The sequence below is a fragment of the Mustela putorius genome, unplaced genomic scaffold (assembly GCF_011764305.1).
Source record: "Mustela putorius furo isolate JIRA1106 unplaced genomic scaffold, ASM1176430v1.1 tig00003859_pilon_pilon_pilon, whole genome shotgun sequence".
NCBI classification, from domain to species: Eukaryota; Metazoa; Chordata; class Mammalia; order Carnivora; family Mustelidae; genus Mustela; species Mustela putorius.
In genome coordinates this window covers 21,797,382-21,818,784 of record NW_025422011.1, presented here as the reverse complement: position 1 = coordinate 21,818,784, position 21,403 = coordinate 21,797,382, and the positions used below count along the sequence as shown (strand labels likewise).

At 40.0% G+C, this 21,403-nt stretch overlaps 1 long non-coding RNA gene across 1 annotated transcript in view; it reads right to left on the bottom strand.

Moving 5' to 3' along the window:
* Positions 1-557: 557 nt before the first annotated feature.
* The window catches only part of LOC101677939, a 36,868-nt gene continuing 16,022 nt past the window's right edge, over positions 558-21,403 (bottom strand). The window contains exons 4-6 of the long non-coding RNA XR_199371.3: positions 20,940-21,083; positions 7,665-7,754; positions 558-1,422 (exon numbers count right to left, since the gene is read on the bottom strand). This is a non-coding gene — a long non-coding RNA (uncharacterized LOC101677939). The remainder of the gene's footprint in view (positions 1,423-7,664; positions 7,755-20,939; positions 21,084-21,403) is intronic.

The following is a 21,403-nucleotide window of genomic DNA, read 5'->3' as shown; positions in this document are numbered from 1 at the left end:
CTCTCTGTTCTCAGTTTCTGTATCTTTGATGGAGTGAAAACTCACCTTGTGTAATCCTTAGTTTCTTCCTTGGGGGATTGCTTCTTAGGCTTACCGAGTCCAGCTTCTGGGAGTTTATATAAGGAAAAAAAAAAATTGGGGGAAATAAAACATGGATAACTAGTGTCTAGGACAGGACAATAACCAGAGCATCTCTTCCAAAATGGGGATAATGATAAGATCTACTGCATAGCATCACTATGAGGGCTAAAAGGAGATACATGGTATGAAATATTTAGCACAGCCCTTGGCACATAAAATTGTCCAATAAATGCCTACTCTTTTTTTATAAGAAAAGTTTATTTTTACAAGAGTTTATTTTTATTATTTTATAATAAATAAAAAATAAAAATAAAAATATTTTATTACATATAAAATAAAATAGATAAATTTTATAAACAAATAAATAAAAGTGAATTAAATAAATAATAAAAATTAAAAAAATAAAAATGAAAAAGTTTTATTTTTATAAGAGTTTATTATAAAAGTTTATTTTTATAAGAAAATTTTCCCCAGAAGTGAACCATTATGTTTCCTACCTGCGGTGAAGAATCTAACCTCCATATAGTACATTCCTTCCCTGGTGACACTTTGCACTTGGCATTATCAGAAGAGAAATGTATCAGTTAAGCCCTGTGCCTTAGTTTCACCAGCTATGCATTTAAAATGAAATTAAAATGAGGCTCTCTTCCATTCACTTAATAAGGACCTATTTTTAACCAAGTATTACTCTAGGCCCAGGGGTAGAACAAAAGGAAAACATAAGCAAAATTCTTGAGATCAAGAAGCACAATGCCACTAGAAAGTGAATAATGCTTAGGTTTTGGGGGGGCTTTTTTTTTTTTTGGAGGGGGTCGCAGATTGACATTGACTTTTCCCTTTTCTTACATGTCATTTATATTTATATTCAGCAAAACTCCACAAAAAGTATTACTATAAACCTTGCCTCCCTAATGACTCTTGCCAAGACTGTGGTTTCCTGTCTTTTGACTGATTCATGAGGATAATTGCCAAATACTGATTCATATTGTTCCTGTTTCTCTAGTGATCATATCCAAATGGAATTAGCCCAAGCTATAAGGTTCCTGCCCCATTAGACATTTCCAAAAAATCTGTTTTTACTAAAACCTGGTATTAGACAACCATCCCCAAAATATATTGCTATAGTAAGAAGACCACACAAATAAAACTTCTTCAATTTCATTGAACACTTAGATACTCTTCAGGAGATGAGTAAGTATGAACACTATATGAAGCACTGTGTAAAGCCCTCTGTAAAATTTAGCAATTTTATTCAATGCTCATTGTCAGTGTAAATGAGAGTAATTATGATGAAACATATCTCCAAACACTTATCCATAGTCATAGTGCTATGGCAGGAAGCTGCAAAAGAAAAAAAAAAAATTAAATTCAATGAGTTGTTTCCAGAAATAAAATCCTTACCATACAATTACATATTTTGAGGAAGAAACAAGGGAGGTCATCAGAGAACCCAACTGGAGCCTACATAGAGCATTTGACTGAGTTCTGATTTTGAAAATAAATGTAGAAAAAAGGGAAGGAAACTAAAGAAAAAATTTAAACTTTAATTTAAAAAAAATAAAGAAAAATCACACTGGACCAGATGAACAGACAGAAGTTGATTTTATTCCAATACCATTACCAGCAACAGAAAACTTATAACTGAATGCTGTGTGTAGACCTCAATGGCATTCTCTGAACACAGGGCTAATCTGGACAGCTACCTCCTATTCTCATAGGAGCTGGAGAGGAAAGCTGAAGTGTTTTTAGGAGATCCATGGGGGGAGTAGGCCATCTGAGTTTGCTCGTGGGCCTTACCCAAAGAAAAGTAAACTTTCTCATACCTTCGTGATGGGAGGTAGTTTTATAATTCAGAGCAAGGTGAAGTTAAACTCCTACCCTCTCAAAGAACTGGGACATGGGGACCCTATCTTCCTTGATAACCACATTTCAAAGAGATGATTCTCAAGTCCTGGAGAAAGACATTCTTGGGTTGTGAGACTAGCAATGGGTTTTTTATTTTTATTTTTTTAATATTTTATTTATTTGACAGAGAGAGAGATCACAAGTAGATGGAGAGGCAGGCAGAGAGAGAGGAGGAATCAGACTCCCTGCTGAGCAGAGAGCCCGAAGCAGGGCTCAATCCTAGGACTCTTCGATCATGACCTGAGCGGAAGGCAGAAGCCCAACCCACTGAGGTTGGCACCCACTGGGTGCCATACAGGCACCCAGCAATAGGCTTTTTTTTTTTTTTAAGATTTATTTATTTATCAGAGGGGGGGGGAGAGCGAGCACAGGCAGACAGAATGGCAGGCAGAGGCAGAGGGAGAAGCAGGCTCCCCGCTGAGCAAGGAGCCTGATGTGGGACTCAATCCCAGGATGCTGGGATCATGACCTGAGCCGAAGGCAACTGCTTAACCAACTGAGCCACCCAGGCGTCCCAGCAATAGGCTTTTGATATTTATATCTCAAGGGAGAAAGGAAAGGATTGGGGATTACAAGTTTTCTAAAGCAAGTACTCCAAGGAAAGGAAACCAGGAAGAAGCCTGTCCAAAGTTTAGTCGAGTTGAGGGGAATAGTAAGGCCCTCTTGATCAAGGGGGCCTTTTGCACTTATGTAAGCTCATGTCACTGTGAGAATAGTGTCACAAAGGTTAAATCCCTGAGAGAAACAACCTATGTCCTCTACAGTTAAGACAGCTAACATATTGGAAAAGCTTTTAACAAGTTGTACTATGAAGAGGGTAAGGTCCTGCATTAGATTTGAAAAATAAACCCATATTCCGGAAGGTAGACATTTTACCTAGCATCATTTCAGGTAAATAAAACGTGGTGTTTTCAACGGACTGGGATTCCCTGTGAACCAAGAGTTTTACTTGGCTTCCTAATATAATTAAACCCACACTAAATAAATGAACGCATAACAGGAAACCTATTCCAAACTACAGTTGAACTACGTGGCCACAGGTGAAGTGGCAGCAGATCCAAGGAGAGGCAGGAGAGCTGCAGTTCCTGCAAATGGCATGAGCGCGGTCACAGAGAGTAAACACTGTGGTTGACGTTCCAAATTCCTCCATTTGTCCCACAGACTAACTGGTAGCCTTCATTCAAGAAATGATTACTGAGGGGGTAATATTCCCGACACTCTTCTTGGTTTTCTGACTTACGTTTGCACTGGGCTCACATTTACTGGGTGGACACAAACAATAAAACAAGTACATAAATAAATGTCAAATGGTTCTAAGTGCTAAAAACGAACACCATGTAGGATAAGGAGGAAGGACAGAGGTAGAAATGATGGGGAGGGGGCAGAAACCACTGGGCTTGCTCTCCGTAGAAACAAATTCCTCCAGACTGGATTTTCATACTGCCCTCATCAGAAGGAACTAGTTCCATATTCTGTTTGTCTTTCTGATCAAAGATCATAGGAAGTGTAGTAAGCATACAGATAATTGGTAAGATAATTCAAAAGTGACCCATAGTGGGCCATATAGTGCTTAAATAGGAGCAGTGACTTCTCACTCCCATAAGGATGATTCCTACCAATTTATATCAAATATTCCATGGATTTTCATTAAATGCTGCCTGTTTTCTTTGGAAGCCAACATTTCTAAAAACTGAGTTTCTTGGGGCACCTGGGTGGCTCAGTTGGTTAAGTGTCTGCCTTCAGCTCAGGTCATGATCCCCGAGTTCTGGGATCAAGTCCTGTATTGGGCTTCCTGCTCAGTGGGGAGCCTGCTTTCCCCTCTGCCTGCTGCTCCCCCTGCTTGTGCTCTCTCTCTCAAATAAATAAATAAAATCATTAAATAAATAAATAGAACTGAATTTTTTTGCACAAAAATAAAAACTCTACTCAATGCTTAGAATTATCCAGGAGTTTTCCTTTGAAATAATAAAAGCAGTCATACTCATATTGTTTTTTATATATTAGCACACAGGATACTCATTTTTGCCTCTATGACTATGTAGTACACCACATTTCAAAACTACTTTTCTAGCTATTAATTCATTTAATCCTAACAAAAATCTTGTAAAAAATTATTATCCCAATTTTATAAAGGAGATAAGTGAAGGTCACTGAGGATGGTTCCTGGAGTCTTAAACTTAGCAAATGTCAGAGCTACTAGTAGAAAAACAGGAGAAATCATTTATGGCCTTGGCTTAGAAAACCCTCTATCTTTACAGAGTTCACTTTCTTAATTTAGAAATTAGGAATTTAGACTTGGTGAGGTTTAGGCCCTTTTTAGCTCAAAGTTTATGGTTTTGTTTTGGTGGGTTTTGTAATTACAACTTCAGCTCCTCGTCCATATGGCATATTATGGGGTAATATATTTGCATTATTCAAAGGGTTATGAAGGCAAAGTTTTTAATCAAAGCAAAAATCCAACTTTCATGTTCCCCTCATGTGAAATCAAGAGGATGGATGAGAATATATCTGAGATGTTTTCCTGTTCTATTATTCTACACAGCATTATTCTAGAACTGAAGTTTTTGTAAAATTTTGTTTTTTTTTTTTTATTGTATAGTATTTTCGTTTTTCTCATCTCTCTACCATAAATATGTTTACCAATACTTGGGCATTTTTTCTGTAAATTTACAAGAAAATCTGTTTGCCTTCCCTAAACACATATGCACAGAAAACTTCTGAGGTTCAGAAGCAACCAATCTGAGTCCACCAACTAGCAATGAACTGGAAACCTGCCTTGACTGGGCAGGGTGATTTAAATACAGCTGATTCAAAAAGATTAAAGTGTTCCTTTCCCAACCTCAAGTGACATTTCATTCATTTCACCGAAAATTTATTTCCCAGCGAGGACTCAAATGAAACCACGCTGAAAGGTTTATGTTCTATGGAAAAGGTTGTACCTATACTGTATGTACCTTGAGGAACTTGGCAAAATTTCCAGACACTTCTGCACTGAGAATGAGTTTTGTGGTGGCATTATAAAACCAGGCTAATTGTTCAAAATCCATATCCTTCCCTTACATAAATGATGTAACTACCCTCTTCCAAATATAAAAATCAGATTGATAGTCCACAGCTAAAGAAAGAAAGCAGAAAGGAGGGAAGACACTCTACAACTCCACTGAACCACCACACAACTCTACAAATGAAGAAAACTGGGAAGGAGGCACTGATGGTCTGGACAGGTCTCTGGGCTCCTGCACCAACCCTGACTGCCCATTGCCTCCCGGCTGCCAGGAAGCAGTGTTTCCTCAACCTGCACCTGTCTATAGCCATCCACCCCTTACTCTCACCCCTACATGTGCAAGTAAGCAGCCCAGCCATGCTGGTATGGCTTTTGCTTTATAATGGTCTCTCCCTTCTACGCTTGTCCCACTATTATCCCTTTTCCCCTGTCTTAGGAACACTCCCAGATGGCTTAGGTAGTCATTTCTTGACTGTAATTAATAAAGTACTTGATTCAACTAGCATAATGATTTAAAAGCTAGGAATCAGACAAACTACTCTACCACTTACTGTCTGACATTAAGTACCTCACTGAACCTCTCTAAGCCTTCCTTTCTTCATCTGTAAAATGAAGATAATATTATCTTCTTCACTTTTTTTTTTGAGTACATAGTTTCTGCCCAATAAACACAGCCATTGTTTTTGTTGCTATCACATTAAAGAGAGAAAAATCCTTCCAGAAGACTATCGTTTGGGTGAAAAAACAATTTTCAGTTGGATGATGTCTTGGTAAAAAAAAAAATATACATATATATATTTTTTAATTTATTTATTATTTTTATTTATTTTATATTTATTTATAATATATAAGTTATATATATCATATATAATTTATAAATATAAAATATATTTATTTTATTATATATATATAAATAAATGAGGGGATGGGGCCAGATCCCATCTTCTAATACCTAATCCAGTATAATAGAAGATGGGATCTGGTCCCATCCCCTCATTATGTAAACTTAGGCAAGTTTTTTATCCTTCCAGACAGTAAAATAAATTATCATATAGCTTTAAGCTTTCTCCAGTTGTCAATTTCTCCTCAGGTTCAAATTCATAAGGTATGGCCCGCTGTGTGAATATGATGGGTGCTCACACCTTTTCTCTTTGCCAGCTGGCGCAATGTTAAACGTTGTCAGTAGAGGGCGCCAGAAGCAGAAGGAAGGGATTTCTCCTCCTGATTAAGCGGTGCCTGTTCAGCAAGCCTCTGCAGCACATACTGCTTCTCCAGCACCCAGCTCCTGCCCCAAGCACGGCTTCCCTGGCATGCGGCTCCTGCAGTGAACAGTGAGCAGGAGAACCTAGTGGGCAGCAGCTTCCTGCAGCGTCCCTTCACCAACGCAGTGTTATACTATAATGCCTCAGGTAAGACCCTTTCTGTGAATGAACTTTCCCTAGCCCCTAGATGGTCAATTTCCTGCAAGTTCAGAAGGCCGACTCCCAGCAAGTTCCACCAGTGAGACACCACAGCAATTTCTCTATCATCCTGTGAGGCGCAGCAGAGCCTTCTCCAACAAGACCTGGATCTCAGCCCTGGGGTTAGGGGGAGGATCTCCTTAGGTGTCCTATCTCAGTCCTAGAGGGGCTAGCTGGTCCTTGTATTTACTAGCTCTGTATTCTTTGGAACTCTCTGTTAATCTAATCCCATTACAGTTGATAATTCTTTAGATTACATTTTCCCTATTCAATACTGTGTAGTTTCTGTCTTCTGGTAAGTCACTAACTAATAACACAGTTCTAAGATTTTGAGACCCATATATACTGATTTCAGAAGTGATGTTATTAGGAAAGAGAACTTCTAATCTCACTGCTAAACCTCCCAGGGTGGCATTATTGCTGAAGAGAGATGTTAGGAGAGATTAACAAGGCCTTTAGAAGAAAACTACATTTGAAGAACAGATAAACCTTCACTTAGGATTGAAAAAAAAAAAAAAAAAGATAAGCCTTCTAGAGTTCAAGATCTAAATAGTTAAGAGGGGCATTCAAAAGCTTTGATTTGGATTTGCATTATTAGGAATCAGCTAAACCATGAGGTTAAGGGCACCTTCCTCCAGAATGCCAACTTTGCCCAAGACTTCTGGCACTAAGTGCAAGTTTGGGGGTTCCAAAACCACTTGGGTTTTATAATTCACTAGAAAGCCCACAAAACTCACTATTATACTTAAAATCACATGCATTACAGGAAAAGGATACAAATTAGAACCAGCTAAAGGAAGAGATACGTAAGGCAAAGTCTAGGAAGCCCAAACATGGAGCTTCTAGTCATCCCTCCCACCACCCTAGTCTGTAGAGTCATGGACAGGTAGCATTACCCTCCTCCTAGCCATGATGTATGACAATAGGCATCAGTATTGACAACCAGGGCAGCTTACCTGCACTTCGATGGCCAGAATTTTTTACTGGGATTCATTACACAGGCATGATTGATTGAATCATTATTCATGTGATTGAACTCAGTCAATAGTACCTACTCCCTCCCCGGAGATTGAGCTAATATCACATGACCAGAAGGGCCTGCCACGAGCCACCTTGGTAGCATAGCCTAAATGATCAGGTGAGGTCCCAGGGGCCCATCAGGAATAACAAAGATCCTCCTATCACTCAGGAAATAATGAAGGTTTAGAGGTTACCTCCTCTGGAATCTGGAACAGAGACTGAACGTCACTTTGGGCACGTGAGATTCCCGACTACGCATGTATGCACCAAATCACATTGGAAAGCTGAGGTAAAAGAAAATGCAGCCATTGTTACACTAAAGCCAGATTTTATTGGAAAGAAAAAATAACCACTTACATAAGGTCAGTCTCGTGGAAAGGATAATAGCTTGCATATAAAAAGGAAGAGGTAGCAGCAAAATGTTATAGGATTTGTTATCTCACCATTTTTTTACCTGTTCTTTTAGCTTCGGGACCCAAGGTTTCATACAATGGCATGAAAAATGGATTTAGAAGTGAATTTAGTCGCATTAAATCCCCATTTCCCTCCTTTTGCATAATAACATTTTTATCTGTGTATACTAGCATGCTTCATCTCCTTGTAGATTTGCCTCCACAAGCATTCTGAAAGCAGGAAGACCCCATTCTTTGCCTCTTTCATGCCTCCCCAACCTCAAGAAGGGTTGTTATATCAAAATGTTACTGCCCCATTAGATTCTGTGGTCACGTGCATCTTTTGTCCTCTTTATTCTTGTTCCAAATGGCTTTTATATGCTAAATGATTAGATCACTGTTTTACATTTGTACATATTCAATTACATCAGGTGTGGCTCCAGGGAATTTCAAGATGTTATTATATATAGTGCATGAGCAGAACACCATTCAAACTGTTTGAAATAGATATAAAATTTTATTTCCATGGTTGTCTACTTATTATGTTGGTTCCAGCTAAACTGTATGTGGTAAAAGGCAAAATGAAATAAAGGTGAGTCAGACAAGGAAAGCAGATTGGATACCCATAAATCCATGGTAACCAACCTTAATATACAGTTAACACTGACAGTCTATTCTCCTACATTTGTCTGGTCAACTTCTTCTATTACTTTGACCTCAACCTCAAATCTTTTTTTTTTTTAAATATTTTATTTGCTTATTTGAGCGAGTAAGTGAGAGGGATCACAAGCAAGGGGGGAAGGGTAGAAGGAGAAGCAGACTCCCCGCTGAGCAGGGAGCCTGATGTGGGACTCCATCCCAGGACTCTGGGATCATGAGCTGAAGGCAAACACTTAACCAACTGAGCCACCCAGGTACCAGAAACCTCAAATCTTAACTCTCCTTTCTCTTTCACAAAATTAAGCAGATGATGTCATCATTTACTTTACAGAGATCATACAAGATTTATATATATAATTTATATATATTATATTATATTATTTATATATAAATATATATACAGGCACACACACACACACACACCTGCTTCCCTTGCCACCAAGTATTTGAACTCACCATGTATACCAAAGTAAGCTAACAGTGTTTCTCCTTGGTTAGAGAGGATGTACAGCTATTTTGACCATCCAAGGGCAGTATCTCCTTGTATGTTTTCAATCTTATCATCTTCACTCTTCTCTGGAAAATTGCATTATTGATTATCCCCTTATTCTTTTTTTTCCCATATACATTGTGACATCTCTTTGGATTGTTCCATTGGTGTTTACACATACTCAAGTCTCTTTTATTTACAAATTGAAATCCTGGGGCGCCTGGGTGGCTCAGTGGGTTAAGCCGCTGCCTGCGGCTCAGGTCATGATCTCAGGGTCCTGGAATCGAGTCCCATATTGGGCTCTCTGCTCAGCAGAGAACCTGCTTCCCTCTGTCTCTCTTCCTGCCTCTCCATCTACTTGTGATTTCTCTCTGTCAAATAAATACATAAAATCTTTGAAAAAAAATATAAAAATAAAAAAAATAAAAATTGAAATCCTTTCCTCAAATATGACCATTCTGCACCAGTTAGGAGTCTATCTCTCTCTTCACCTTTAAGGCTGGATCTATACAAAGAAATGTTTCAACTCATTTCTAACTCACTTTTCCAACTACACGAATCTGGAGTTTGGATTCCATCATTGCACAGAAACAGGTCTCCCAAAGGTCCCTCAAAACCTGTTGTTGCTAAAGCCCATGAATATTTGTAAGCCTCTTTTAACTTAATTTCTCAGCATTATTTGAGTCTGCAGACTACTTCTTTCTTCTTGAAGTATCTTCTTGCTCATTATTACAGGGTCCAATACTCTCTTGATCTAGTTTTGGCTGTGGCTGCTCTCTTTAACCTCTTTGCCTTCTTTTCTTAGCCATCTGACATGGAACCTACTAGAAGTTCTCTCAGAGCCCCAACTGTAACTTTGCACTGCCATTCTTGGAACCATCACCTACACTCATGTCTCCATTGCTCCCAAACACAGAGGACTCCCAGATCCGTTTCTTCAGCATGGATAATTCCTTTGCATTTCAAGTGTGAATTTGCAAAGTGTGAATTTTTCAACTTGAAAAATTGTTTTAGAAACTCTTCAGACGTAACACAGCCAAACCACATTCATGACTCCCCTCCTATAGCCAGAAGCTGCACCCTTCTTTCGATGGTCTATCTCTTATCCATTCAGTTGAATAAAACAGATACTTGGGGGTTATCCTTGACACTTTCCTTTCCCATACCTTCTGTATCCAATCCATCACCCAGCTGAGGCAATGCTGTCCCTTAAGACTTAATGAAATATACCTACTTTTCTGTCTTCATGAACAAATCCCAATCCAAGACAACATAATCTCTCTACCAGACATTAAAATATGTCCACACAGGTATCCCTGTCCCTGTTGGTACTTCTTGCTTCCCCCACCCTGGTACATCCCCCAGTAAATAACCAGAGTGATCTGATGATGTTACCTCTGCTTAAAACACTTTGAAGCTGTCCATTTTTCATAGATATAGATACAGATCAGAATCCTTGAGTAGTTTACAAGGCTCTTTTTGTCCTGCCCCTTGGTCACCCCATTTCTCCCCTGTCCTTTGCTTTCTTTTCACCTTCACCGTCAATGAATTGAAGTGCCATGCTGCTTCTTGTCTTGTGTTCTGCATGAAATACTCCTACTTCTTTGCTTTACCCTGGTAACTTTTATTCAAGATTTTATTTATTTTTGTTTGTTTGTTTATTTATTTATTTGACAGAGAGAGACATAGCAAGAGAGGGAACACAAGCATAAGGAGTGGGAGAGGGAGAAGCAGAGCTGAGCAGGGAGCCCCATGTGGGGGCTTGATCCCAGGACTCGGGGATCATGACCTGAGCTGAAGGCTGCTGCTTAATGACTGAGCCACCCAGGCGCCCTTTACCTTAGAAACGCTTATCATCAGATCCCACTTCACTCATCACCTCCCCTAGAAAGCCTTCCTAATATTCCTGTCTAGATCAAATCTTATTATATGACACCATGGTAGTGTTCACTTCTTTTTATAGTGGTACACCTTCAAAGCATTATATTTATTTATGTAATAATTTCATTAATCTAATCTTCCCTACAGGACCATATACTTACAGAGGACAGGGAGCATATCAGAATCAAGCATAGTGTCTGGTTGTCATTAAGTATTTGTTAAGCACATAAATTAAAAAAAAGAAATTTTATTTATTTTTGAATACAAAATCACTCACAAGAGAACAAACTTTCTGCATTTGAGGATAACATTTAACCCTTTATGGGAAGGAGGCATTTTGTAAATTTTGTAAATTTCCCTTATTGGTCAAAATGTGCTCCTCAAGAACTTAGAAAGCCTCTAAGCCAATCCAGAGCTGAACTGGAATTAAACAAAGAAAAGGTTACATGTTGGGGAACCAGAACCCCTGTCAGCCCCTCCCCCACACGTGAACCAGATAACTTCAATTTTCCTGTATTTACATTAGACTTCTATGGACTATTTTGTTTGAGTAAGTGTTCACTTTCCTTCCGCATCAAAAAGGTTTGAAAATGACTCAACTAGAGGCGCCTGGGTGGCTCAGTGGGTTAGGCCTCTGCCTTCAGCTCAGGTCATAATCTCAGAGTCCTGGGATGGAGCCCCGCATCGGGCCTCTTGCTCAGCAGGGAATCTGCTTCTCCCTCTGCCTCTACCCCTCCCCCTGCTTGTCCTCTCTCCCACTCTCTCTGAATAAAATCTTTTTTAAAAAAAAAGAAAAAAAATGACTGAACTAGTAAATTTCAATGGCCAGATAAGAAAATAGAAGACCACGTTATGTCAGTGAAATAACTCCAAACTGCAGAGGTGGCTAATATACAATCTCTATATTTGAGGGAAAAAAATAAAGAATCCCCAAGAGGAGGAAAATTCCTTGGGAAAAATGTAAGTAGTCCTCTAACAACAAAGCAAAACGGTTCTTTTCCCTCTCCTCCTTCCTCCTCCTGGTTAGTTCCCATTTCCTCCTGCTGCTGCTTTTATTCCATAGTATTTGTTATGTTAGCACGAATGGACCTCACAGACTGAACGTGAGTGCCTCGCTATCTGGCTTTGTAAAGGACAACCATATCTCCTAAGTTTAATTTTCCCAGGCAATGTTCTTTCCATCATTTTCCAGATGGAGATGGCAGACATTTTGAAAATGCCAGAACTTTCCTCAAATAACTAATTGACTCACTCATTTTTGTTTCTGAAGTGAATCTGAAAATATTCAAGCGTTACCTCTGAATACGGATATTTATAAATAGGTCCATTCCTGCCAAGGAGTCCTTATAAGCAAAAAACGAGTTAGAGGCAAAATATATTGTTATTTCTGCTTTGGAAACAGCAGAGGGCACTAAATACTGGAAAAGAAGTCAGAAATGTTACAAACTGCACATAAATAGATTTTCTCACTAGAGGGAGCAAAGAAGTTACGGTAATACACTGTACATACTCTTGAAAAAGCCTGTGTAGAATGTATATGCTACTTTTAAGATATGGGGAATATATATTTATTTTACTCTAGAGAAACATATTACTATCAGCAGAATTATAATAAAAACCAACCAGAAAAGATAATCTCTGCCTCAGGAATCCTGAACTGATGGAAAATCTGTATCTGTATCAGACACGTCCTTGCTATTCTCTCCCTGTCTCTCTTTCTCTCCTTTTCTCCCTTTCCCCTCCTTCTATATTATGCCACCATTTCTATCTCCATCTCTAGATAGAGGACTATCAATATGTTTATCAATATGTCTCTTCCCTGATGCGGGGCTCGATCCCAGGACCCTGAGACCATGACCCGAGCCGAAGGCAGAGGCTTTAACCCACTGAGCCAACCAGGCACCCCATTACTACTATTTTTAATTTTGGTATCCAACTGTGCCAGATTGGACCACTGGAAGCCCTTCAGGAGAGCCCTTTGTCCTATTGATAAGCTCCCATCATTTTTTTTTTTTTTTTCAGCACTTCCTTACTTAGTGGCACCACAAAATGTTCCAAACTCGGCTTGTACTTTTCCTGTCTCAACCATGGAAAATTCCAGTCCAACAGTACAGGGTTCTCTGTAGCCTTCTTCCCTTCCATATTGGTATCTCCCTTCTCTAAGAGTGAAAACCCTGACTCTGAATATCTTCAGTGTCTTTACTTATTCCGCAATACTGCAAAACACAGAATAATTTCAGATTTACTATACTCATACTACTGCGAAATTTACCAAGTAGAGTGAAAGCTTAGTTTACTGTTCTTCTTGTGTTTAGAATGATAGGGCCTAAAAGTTATTTGAGTTTTAAAAATATTTTTAGAAGTTGTTTGGTTAGTCTTTTTATCTTCTTCATTGTGACTGTATTATTTGAAAAAATATTTTTTTTACTAAGAAAATTATATTTGGTCTCTGAAGACTCTACCTTTGGCTCAGGTCATGTTCTCAGGGTCCTGGGATCAAGCCCTGCATCTGGCTCCCTATTCAGTGGGGAGTTTGCTTCTCCCTCTGCTGCTCCCCCTGCTTGTGCTCTCACTCTCTCAAACAAATAAAATCTTTTTTAAAAAAGTTAAATGGAAGGTTCTCATGGGTTTATTAATGCATTTCCATTCAATGCCAATTTAGAAATATTTTCACTTATTTCATTTTTACAGTGTTTATTTTTGAGAATGAAAAGCATCATATAAACTAAAGTATAAAATAAATATTAATGAATCCATCCTGATACAAGTAAATAATTGAATAAATAAACAGGGAACAAGAGATGAATCCTCCATGTAAAAGAATTCCAAATAATTTATGGAGTTATTTCACCCTCAAGGAGGTAGAGCAAAACTCTTTACTAAATGTGAGATGTGCACTGTGACTTCCTTCCAAAGAGTACAGTATAAAAAGGAAGTTAAAAAAAAAGTGACTTTACTTAAAGAAGTCTACCAAAGTCTACCTCATCCAATTAATCAAGGTTAACATCACTAATGATAAGTCCTGTTGATTTATTTACCCTTGGTAGAATGGGATGAAAGTGGCACTTTACCTCTTCCTGCCCAAAATACATTACCCCAGTCTAATCACAAGAAAAACATCAGACAAATCTCAGTTGAGTGACATTCTACAAAATTTCTGATCAGTACTCTTTAAAACTGCCGAAGGCATCAGAAATAAGGAATGAATGAGAAAATATCAAAGCCAAAGGAGCCTATGGAGACATGACCTACTAAATGTAATGTGGTATCTCAGTGGGATCTTGCAACAGAAATAGGGCATTAGGTAAAAAGTAGGGAAACTTGAACAAATACAAATTTTAGTTAATCATAGTATACTAATTTTGGTTTATTAATGTAACAAATGTATTATACTATTGTAAGACATTAATAATAAGTAAAACATGTTGTAGGGTATATGGGAACACTCCCCACTACCTATGAAATTTTTCTATAAGTCTAAAAGTATTTTAAAATAAATATTCTATTTTAAAAATCACTATAAAATACTTGGAAAATGCAAAGTGTATGGAGTAGAAAACTTAAATCATTTTCCCACCATTTCTGCCATAAGTACCTTTAATATTTTAACGTGCTTCTCTCTCTCTCTCCTTCCTTTCCTCCTTTTCTTCTTTCCTCTCTCCTTATTCATCCAGATCCATTTCTCTCTCCATTTCTTTCAAATGGAGTTCTTTACACTCCTTTTCCTTTCTCTTACATGGATGGACTCTCTTCGGGTGAGTATAAGTGTCCCAAAATAAAACAGATGTGAAGTCTTAACTGACTTTTGAAAACCTCAACCAAATTGGGAATATACGACTAGAAAGCAGGCAGAAGAATTAATGAAGACATGTCCTTAATTAGAGCTGTTTTTACTCTGTGAGTCCTCACTCCATCCCACCCCAGGTACTGACTAAACCTTTACTTAAAGCTTATTGAGGCAGGATAATATTTACAGGACCACTCCCAAGATTTAAAATGTGTTTCTGCAATTGAGAAACCCTGAGGACCAGTCACTGATTTATGTCTGAGGATACCAACATAGTCTATGGCAGCAAAGTCCTAGAGGGAGCTCTAGTTGTCCATACTAGAATAGGCCTGAACTCTCGGACTTTGTTGAAGCAAGGGAAATGAGAGTTTTCCACGAACCAGAGGTAAAGCATGCAGGAGCAAGAGGCAGTATTGGGTTATCTTGGGTCCTCTCCAATAAAGCTGTCCAGAAGTGCAGAGGAGCCCTCGCTGCAAAAAGCTGGTTTTCACCCATAGATTCCTGGGGGTTAAGGAAATGAACTATAAGCAATTACTTGGAATAATGGAGAATCCACCCAGATCAAGGGAATTGATGGAAAGAGGTGATCATTGATGGCGATTGCTAAGGATCCAGTTACATTCACAGGCGTCTTGAGATAGCAGAGCTGTTCAGCTGAATCAGGATGTGCCTCTGTACCTGTCATGGGCTGGATGGATGTCTGTGTCCCCAAAATTCATGTGCTAAAGCTTTAATCCCCAATGTGGCTGTCTTGGAATGGAGTTCTTTAGGGTGATTATGTTTAGAGATAAAGTATTTATTTAAGGAAATTAATAAGTTAAAATAAGGCTGATAAAATGGGCCCCAATCCAATATTACTAGTATCCTTAAAAGAAGAAGAAATTTGAGTACACAGAGACACATCACCGAGGGGTGACCATGTGAAGATGCAGAGAAAAGATGATCATGTGTAAGCCTCAGGAGAAATTGAACTGAACTGAAAAAAAACTGTGAATACCTTGATCTCGGACTTCCAGCCTCCAGAACTTGGAGAAAATACATTTTCTCCAATCAGTGGTATCATGTTAAGGTAACCCTAGCAAATGAATACAATATCACCTATATATATTTGACATATCCATATCACACTTAATTTTCCTTCCTGTTCTCTGTTTCTGACCAGGACTCATTCCTCAAACCTGATTCATTCTTCTTCTTGGCTATTGCTCTTGGCTTCTTTCCTTAGTTGTAATTGACATCTCTTCTCCTATATTGGGCCTGCTTTTCTCTTCTGTGGGTACAAAATTGATCTAAATGGATGCGGCTGCTTTTCCTGAGATCTCTTTCACTGGGCTAATGGACCAGCAAATCCCATCTTTTCTATTCTCAACCCAAATCCTGTGGCTGAATTGGGCCAAAGCCTGGAAACTATACCTTACAAACTTCTCATCAACGAATATCCCACCAAGTCTTGGAGGAGCAAACTGCCTTCCTCTAGGTGGGCACTGGAAATAGTAACAAGTGACACTAACGAAGGATAGTCAGAATAAAGCAGGCAGGGACAAGGGGACCACTTCCTAAGAGGAAACCACCCTTAACCACCCTTTAAGGGATTTTACACCATCCTGGAAGGAGCTCCCCACCCTTTACCATGTGATAGGTAGGTGACAAAAACCTGATTGGGTAAAAGGCCCAAGGAGGGTAATCAGATTAGAAGAGCCCACCAAGGAGCCCATTAAAAAAAAACCCTAGACAAAGAAACTCCGGTGGCAACCCTCCCGGGTCCCCTCCTCGCTCTGGAGCTTTGAACTATCATTCAATAAACTGCTTTGCTGCCCACCACTCTTGGTCCATCTACCTTTTCTTTCTTCTAAGCAACACGACCAAGAATGATGGCACCAAAGAATAAGAAATCCTGTAGCAGCGCAAAACCTGGAGTACAAGTTCAGGTTATTGATGGCTCTTCAGCACCACACCCCAGGACGGAAGCTGTTTGTCTCTGACAACCCCACACTTGCTCTATACCCACAATCCTCTCCTTCCCTTTTCCTTTTTCCTTACGCAAAGGGGATGGTACCTGGAGTGGAGCAATGTGTGGTTAGGCCACCTTCTCTCTCACCAAGGTTCTTTTTACCTAAGTTGTTATAGGTGGGGCTCGTGGCGCTTTTGCTTTGGCTGAAGGAACACAGCTTAGTTTTTTGTTTTTGTTTTTGTCTTTTTTTTTAAGAAAGAGGTGCCAAGACAATGGAAGAGGAGGAAAGGGTAGAGGCAATTGGATGATGTTTGCCCCCCACAAGATCCCTCAGGTCCCATGAGAGCTTCTGGTCAAGAGGGAGTTAGGACCTGAGCGTGATGGACCCCTGCCATGAGGGCCCCAGTGAAAGCCTAGGAAGCCACGCTGCCGCCATAGGACTCAGTCACCAGGAAGCTGAAGAGAGGATCTGTCCCCTCTTTCCTCAAAATACTCTGCTTGGGGGCACCTGGGTGGCTCAGAGGGTTAAGCCTCTGCCTTTGGCTCTGGTCATGATCTCAGGGTCCTGGGATCGAGCCCCGCATCAGGCTCTCTGCTCCAAGGGGAACCTGCTTTCACTTCTCTCTCTGCCTGCCTCTCTGCCTACTTATGATGTCTCTCTTTGTGTCAAATTAATAAATAAAATCTTAAAAAAAAATATCTGCTGGGACCTCCAGGAACATGAGCAGCTCTGGCCTGACTGGCTGTGTGTATTATCCCAGACCTGCTGAGGTTCCTTCGAGCAGCTGTGAGATGCCAGCATCGGACAAGGGGGAGCTGAGGGGACCCAGCCAAGGCTGCACAGCCATTCGCTGGCTGGGGCTGAGTAGAGAGACTAAATCTTGAGCATGTTTTACAGTTGCTCTTTAAAGACCCCTCAAAATGGTAAGGAGAGATACTTCGTGTGGCAAGGCCATGTGGGGAGACATTGGAAATACTGACTAGCGCAATTTTAAGGTGGGGATTTACTTTCTTTTTGCCCCATGTTCCCGTGTAGAGGGATCTCTAAATCCAAGATGGTCTCATCCCACAGTAATAACCTAACCCGAACCCTACTTCTACAAAGACCCTATTTTCAAATAAGTTTGCATTCACAGGTCCCAAGAGTAAGGACTTGGACATATCTTTTGGGGGGCACTGATTGACCCACTACACTGCCCTAGTGAAAGAAGTGTTCTTTCCATTGAATATCACTCTATTTTCTGCTCATTTCAAACAGGTGAGACAATTTGTTCCAGCTTTATTTTCTGTGCAGTTTTGCATTATCAAAGCTTCAGTGGTTTTCATTTTCTAGGGATAAAATCATATTTACTTGAATTTCATTTTTCAAAATACATTCTGTCTTTACTCACCTCCCATCCCCATGGAGTAGAAAGCCCCAAATGCCTGTCAGTTATACCGTGCTCTTCTTTTTTTTTTTTAATATAATTTTTTATTTTTTATAAACATATATTTTTATCCCCAGGGGTACAGGTCTGTGAATCACCAGGTTTACACACTTCACAGCACTCACCAAAACACATACCCTCCCCAATGTCCATAATACCACCCCCTTCTCCCAAACCCCCTCCCCCCAGCAACCCTCAGTTTGTTTTGTGAGATTAAGAGTCACTTATGGTTTGTCTCCCTCCCAATCCCATCTTCTTTCATTTATTCTTCTCGTACCCACTTAAGCCCCCATGTTGCATCACCACTTCCTCATATCAGGGAGATCATATGATAGTTGTCTTTCTCCGCTTGACTGGCAAAATTTAGTTACCAAACTGCAAAGCAGAGTGGAAAATGTAGTCTGGATGGTGCCCAGGAATAAAGAGTAGTGGTTTAATCAATCACGGCCAGTGTCGTGAGTCGCCTGAGGCTGCCTTTCTTGGTAGGTGTTAGAAGAGCACGGTATATATACACAATGGAATACTATACCGTGCTCTTCTAACACCTACCAAGAAAGGCAGCCTCAGGCGACTCACGACACTGGCCGTGATTGATTAAACCACTACTCTTTATTCCTGGGCACCATCCAGACTACATTTTCCACTCTGCTTTGCAGTTTGGTAACTAAATTTTGCCCAAAGGGACGTGAGCAGAAGTCTCTTCCAGCTGGCCCATTAAACCTCACATGAGATCATACCTTCTCTCCCCAAATTTCTTAATCGCTCCCAGTCTGGATATCTGTATTCAGGGCAAATTTGAAAGCCACATGTGAAAGATGGTTAATCTTTTATCAGTCTAGGTTTGTGAATGATTAAGTAAAAGAGAGCTCCCGACACTGATCTGGAACTAGCTTGGAATTAATGGAGTAAGAAATACACTTCTCTTGGGGCACGTGGGTGGTTCAGTGGGTTAAGCCTCTGCTTTTGGCTCAGGTCATGATCTCAGGATCCAGGGATCGAGCCCTGGCTCTGCTCAGCCAAGAGCCTGCCTCCTCCTCTCTCTCTGCCTGCCTCTCTGCCTACTTGTGATCTCTCTCTTTCTCTCTCTGTCAAATAAATAATAAAATCTTAAAAAAAAAAAAAAAAAGAAAGAAAGAAATACACTTCTCTTCCAGTCAGTATTAAGTCAGGGAGATTTTGAGGATTATCTCTTAGAAGAGTAAACCTTCTCTTGATTAATACCAGCAACTCCAGTGATGAGTAATCTATTAAATTAAATCTTTCCTAATTAGGAAAGATTAGCACAATCTTTCCTAATTAGAAATTCAGAAACACAGAATGGGGTGTGGGGGAGTAGAGTCCAATGAAAATGAAAGAATAAAATTTAAATATTTCAGTGATTCCTTATGTTCTAACAAAATAGCCCCTACTTCTTCCTCTTAACCCTCTTTTCTAACACCCACACCTTTCTCGCTGGGTTCCCTTCACTCTAGTCTCTTTCCTAGACTTGAACACTTCGCAGGGCCTCTCTGTATGCTACTTTTTCTACCTGGTTTACTCTTCCTCCACTGCTTTCTAAGATTAGCTTCTTTTCATTATTCAGGCCTCAACGTAAGTTTCATCTCCCCAAAGAAGACATCCTAGGGGCTCCTGGGTGGCTCAGTGGGTTAAGCCTCTGCCTTCAGCTCGGGTCATGATCTCAGGGTCCTGGGATCCAGCCCCGCATCGGGCTCTCTGCTCAACAGGGAGCCTGCCTCTCCCTCTCTCTCTCTCTCTGCCTGCCTCTCTGCCTACTTGTGATCTCTCTCTGTCAAGTAAATAAATAAAATCTAAAAAAAAAAAAAAAAAAAGAAGAAGAAGAAGAAGACATCCTATATGTTCCTATATAAACTGCAGGAAAAGCAACCTCCCTCATGCCACCAACCCAATAATTCTTGATCACATTATTCTGCACATTATTCTGTTGTTATTCCTATAACCCTTTGAAATAATCATTTTAAATGGTTTACCTTTTTATTTATCTCTCCCCCAGACCCTAGATGTTTCGTTTGAATAGCAGCCTTATATGTCTTGGCTGCCGCTGTGTCCCCCGAGCCCAGAATAATACCAGTCAACAAAGAAGATGCTCACTGATGTTTGCTAAATGAGTGACCAGGGGCAGAAGAGCGAGAGAAAAAAAGGACAGGAAGAGAGAACTAGTAGAACACCCAAGAAGATCACTTGTTATGTACAATAAACTTTCATCAGTAAATCCTGAGTTTACCTCTTCCTTATTCAGTAAAAGCACTTGCTATGTAGTATACTATATCCTTAGTGAATACTATTCTTTCAAATTAGTTAGCTCTGTTTTTCCATGTACCTCACATAGTAACTGGCATATTTCACAAAGAGGAGAATATTTGATTTGGCTCACCGGTATCAGAAAATGCTTGAGACACAAGTTTTCACAGGTTGAGAGCAAATTTGCTGTGTTTGGTTGCAGCAACAGAAGGGGATTTAGCAAGAGACAAAAAGGGCTCAGAGATTCCACATATCTCAGGAGGGCTGGGTTTAGGAAAGAGACTAATCAAAGCGATTTCAAAGGGCCCAGGAGCAGGAGGGACAATAACTATCTTGTAGTAGTAATGGTCTAGGCAGGACACTGGGCCATCTTGCGCTGCTGCCACCAGGACAAGCCTGAGCACGGTGCCTCTGTGAGATCCCACATGCGCCCATGGCGGATGCGTTCATATCTTCTTTTGTTTCTGTGTCATTTGCTGAAGTTGCAACAAATCAAATGGGCGCATGTGACTGGCAAACTCAAGGTCATTGACTGTTCCTTAGTTGCTACTCCGGCGGTGTCTGTGTTGGGAGAGAGGGAAGTAACTGAAACAAGAGACGCAGGGATGAGAACTGTACTTACCAAGAAACAAAGGCAAGAACCTGCATGGTGCGTAGTCCGAGGTTCTCAAGGGTGGTCGCGATGAGGAGGAGAGTGTTTTGAGAACATTAAGGAAGGCTGTGGTCCAGTTGGGAAGAGCCTTGATGCTGGGTTCAGAAATTTAGGCTGTATCCAGGAGAAAATGTGCATATTACTTCTCTAACCAGATCATGAATTCCTTTGATGGTTTAGAAGGTAAAATATATATCTCTCCACCCCACCACCACCCACGCTGCCAACTACAAAAATATAGAGCAGCAAGAACAGTACTTTGTGCATCAGAGTGATCAATAAAGTCCTTTCAAGTAAAGCAGAATATTGAGGATAACAAGTTGACATAAATTCATAATCCAAGAATATAAATAGAAAGTCAGAGAGCAAGACCATCTTAGAAAATTAGAAAGTTTATCCCTATCCTCTCCTATTTCCCTTTTTAGGACCCTAAA